Here is a 4189-nt window from a genome sequence, read left to right as displayed (position 1 = left end):
GAATATCATTAGTAGATCCAAATATTATGTCATCCACATAGATTTGTACAAGTAATACATGATTTTCTGATTTTCGAATAAAAAGCGTTGTGTCAACCAAGCCTCTTTCGAACCCTTTTTCCAAAAGAAAGGTACTTAGTCTATCATACCAAGCTCTAGGAGCTTGCTTAAGACCATAGAGTGCCTTTTTAAGTTTATAAACATGGTTCGGATATTTAAAATTTTCAAATCCAGGCGGTTGGTCAACATAGACTTCTTCTTGAATGTAACCATTCAGGAAGGCGCTTTTTACGTCCATTTGAAATAATTTGAAGTTCATAATAGATGCAAAGGAAAGAAGTATCCTGATGGCCTCTAATCTGGCTACAGGGGCATAGGTTTCGTCGTAGTCGATACCTTCCTCCTGATTGTAGCCTTTGACCACCAAGCGTGCCTTATTTCGAATGATTAAGCCATATTCGCCAAGTTTGTTTCTGAAGACCCATCGGGTACCTATCATGGGATGATCTTTAGGTTTAGGGACCAAGTCCCAAACACTGTTACGTTCGAACTGGTTTAGCTCTTCTTGCATAGCTATACCCCAGTGCACATCCTCAATGGCCTCATCGATGGTCTTAGGCTCAATCTGAGATACAAAAGCTACAAAATTGCAAAATAATATGAAAATAATAAAGAAATAAAACTCATTTTGATCAGCTATATGTTGTTACATGATTAATATCTGATAATTGAACAAAGACGACCTTAGTACAACAAGATACTCGGATTTAATTCAAAAGAAAAAGGTTACCTAACTAATTCAAAACGTATGGATCAAATCTTTAATTCTAAGTTATTTGATTCATCCGGTAAATTATTTATTATTTTTAATTTGGTCTTTGTCTTTTTTTATCCATTTTAATTTGGTCTTGTCTTTTTTTGAATTCATTTTAATTTGGTCTTGTCCTTTTTTTAATCCATTTTAGTCTTTTTTAATTTTGTTATCATTAAGGTTAAAACATATAGACCTATGAAATCTGTCTATTTTAGTTTTGTGAAAATGTATCACTTGAAAATGAATTCTAACCTACTAATTTAACATAAGAACAACTTCTTTGACCACATTGAAATATAAAATAACTTAAGATTAATTTGAGAGTTGGATTTTGGAAGGGAAAAAATGGAAAAAGAAAGTTTATGAATCATTTCACAAATGTATTTTATGGTTTCAAGCATTCTATTTCTGTTTCTTCCCCTCCAAAATTCAACTCTCAAACAAATCCTTAAAAGACAAATTTGAAATAGAAAATAAAAGGAAAGCACCTGAAAAGTATTCAAAGATTGTGTGCAACATGTGTTTAAGGAAGAAAATATTGAAAATAATTTATGACAACAACAACCAACTAAGATTAATTTTCCTTAGCGTAATATTTATGTATAGTTATTGTAAAAATTTATACACAATAAATATATCAATTATCATTTATTTGTATTACTTATACTTAAAAGTCAATGATGAATAAATATGAATTGTGAATAATACACTCAAAGTAATCAATTTATATTTTTATTCATCATTATACACTTTGAGATTCACACATTGTAGTCTAAAATTATATTTGCATAGCAATATCAATTGATTGAAGAATTTTTGTTTTTCACAATGTTGTAATCTCTGCACAATAAGGTCATTGTTATTGTCTTCGAGTTCAAGCTACTGGCTTAGGATTGAATATGGAAGTATGTTTGTACATAGTATTCGATTTAGTAGAAAATCCTCATATCAGAAAGAGAGACTACTTATAGTGCTAGTGGATTATTGTGATCCAGGATCAACTTTGGGTGTCAATTTCTCTGTGTCTTTACTCTTTAACTTTCATTTACCACTTTTCTTGGGCATTAAATCTTGTAAACCACTGAATAGCTTTACTGTGATTCTTAGTTCTAATACTATCAAAGTTCTTCTTGTTCCCATATGATTAAATTGATTTTTAATTTTGTGTTGATAATTGATCTGCAATCAACTACCTAGTTGCATAATTTATTCTACACTCTCTGTAATCGATTATCAATCAATTAACACTGTAAATACTTGTTAAAATTTTGAACATTAATTGATTATCTAGTAAAAATAAGTGTGCACGTATTTATGCCTCACATCTATTCAACCCCTCAAAGTGTGTGTAGAGCCTTTGTTTACTTAAGAGAAAATAATTTAAAGGATGAATCTGAAAACAAAAACTTATGCCATATGAACTTGAAATCAAAAATTAATTTTAAGAGTAATTTAATATTTTTTCTAATTTATAGTATTAGTTATTTTCTTAAATGCATTAAATATATTATCATTTTTTTCTTTATTGGTCAATCTAAAATTTATGTTGAACATGTTTCTTTAGTGGATTACTCATTAAGCTTAAATGTACTTATTAAATTATTGATTAATTATCTATTATACAGAAAAATGATATCCATCAATTTCATGTTCAGTCCCAAACTTTTGCCATCAAAATCCAAACGCCAAAATGCTAAAAAAATACGAGAGATTCATCACTTGTCCTTGACCTTTGAAAAGCTATTTCTCAACCTAAAATCGTTCTCTTTAAATAAATCCAAACCATTAAAATATCCACAATCATATTTTCAATTTAAGAATCTTCATTGTGCAAATGGCTCATATTCAGTAGAATACAACTAGGTCATATGAAGATACATAATCTATGTTCTTGAAAAACTAGAAGACGTGGAGTTACATAGAGGACCATGATTAAAGTGCGACGTCAACTTTGGCTATGTACTAGGTCAAGGTATGACCTATGACTATATGTCAAGGGCGTGGGCGTTACATTTGGTACAAAACAACAAACCACGACCAAGTTGTGTATGAGTCCGTAGTTGTGGATATGGGCCTCCTAGCATAAGTGAATATTTAATAATACTATTCACATGTGTATATTTTAGGGTTGTGTATCATATACATGTAAAAAAATATATTTACATATGTTTTGTATACCCTAATTGAGTTGGATGTTAATGTGATTGTAGTTACTAATTCTAATTCTTAATAATACATTGTTATATGATCAATACTCTTGGGTACGTAAATACATTTTGCTTGCAGATCCACAATTTTGCATGGACATTAGTGGGTTGTATGACATCTGAGAATGGATTATATGCAGGTGTGACATAGACGCATTATAATAGATGCAAGTGAAGCATGGAAGAATTGGAATAGATGCATGTGTAACACACGTTCATTGGCTTAGATGCACTATGTAACACATGCACTACTGACTTGGATGCACAATGCCATGTAAGCATTGAGATGAGTACAGGTGCAATATGGGAATTTGTATAAATGTAGGGTGTGGTGCATTTACATTTTCATAGATGCCGGGTATGACAGTAGGCATTGGTTGACATTAATGGAAGGTGTGTGATGTGGGTACACTCCCTAATATGGAGTATAATAGTTCTTGGAACCATGATTTTTGGTATAGACAATGGTGGCAGTTTTTTTAGATTTTCAAGGAAGCTTCTTGGTTAAGTTGAGTTGGATATTGAAGAGGGCGGTTCCCAGTGCACTTTGGTGTGAAAGTTTCATAATGTCAAAAGTCTTCCTAGAAATGGGTGGTTAGGCGGTATGATCTATTAGGCTACATTACAAGATGTTACACTATAAGTTTAGAGAGCTGATATCTTAATAGCATTGTCAATGATACTTGGAAAGACATATGCTGAAATAGGAGTATACTTTTATGTGGAGGAGCTATTAAAGAAAGTTAGGCATTAAGCAAGGTGAAGTACAATTATAGTCAAAGTGCATAGATTTCCTAAGATGCATGATATTTTCTAAGGTAGAGAATATTACTATGCATATTTCCTAAGAAGTATAATATTTTCCAGGGTGAAGATTATTGTGTGAATTGTTAGATATCAGTGGCTAAAATACACTTAGAAGGGGGTTGAATAGGTGTAGCGGTCAGAGTATCTGCTTTTCGCAAACAACAAATAATGCTGAAATAACCCCAGATTAATCGATTAACAGAGAAAGAATAATCGATTAACGCAAGCAATTTAATCGATTAAAATAGCTCAGATTACACAAACAAATTCAGTTTCTTATACGACAATCAACTGAGATCGAAGCAAATATACAGAGCTAACAGATATATCAGAGTTACAACAGTATAGTATAGAAACAGAT

At 31.4% G+C, this 4189-nt stretch overlaps 1 long non-coding RNA gene across 1 annotated transcript in view; it reads left to right on the top strand.

Annotated features, from left to right (window-relative positions):
* Positions 1–4189, top strand: part of LOC109328414 — a 13602-nt gene that overhangs the window by 7030 nt on the left and 2383 nt on the right. The gene's annotated exons all lie outside the window — the stretch shown is intronic.

This window comes from Lupinus angustifolius, chromosome LG15 (genome assembly GCF_001865875.1).
Source record: "Lupinus angustifolius cultivar Tanjil chromosome LG15, LupAngTanjil_v1.0, whole genome shotgun sequence".
Classification (NCBI taxonomy): domain Eukaryota; kingdom Viridiplantae; phylum Streptophyta; class Magnoliopsida; order Fabales; family Fabaceae; genus Lupinus; species Lupinus angustifolius.
This window is presented reverse-complemented; position numbering and strand designations above follow the sequence as displayed.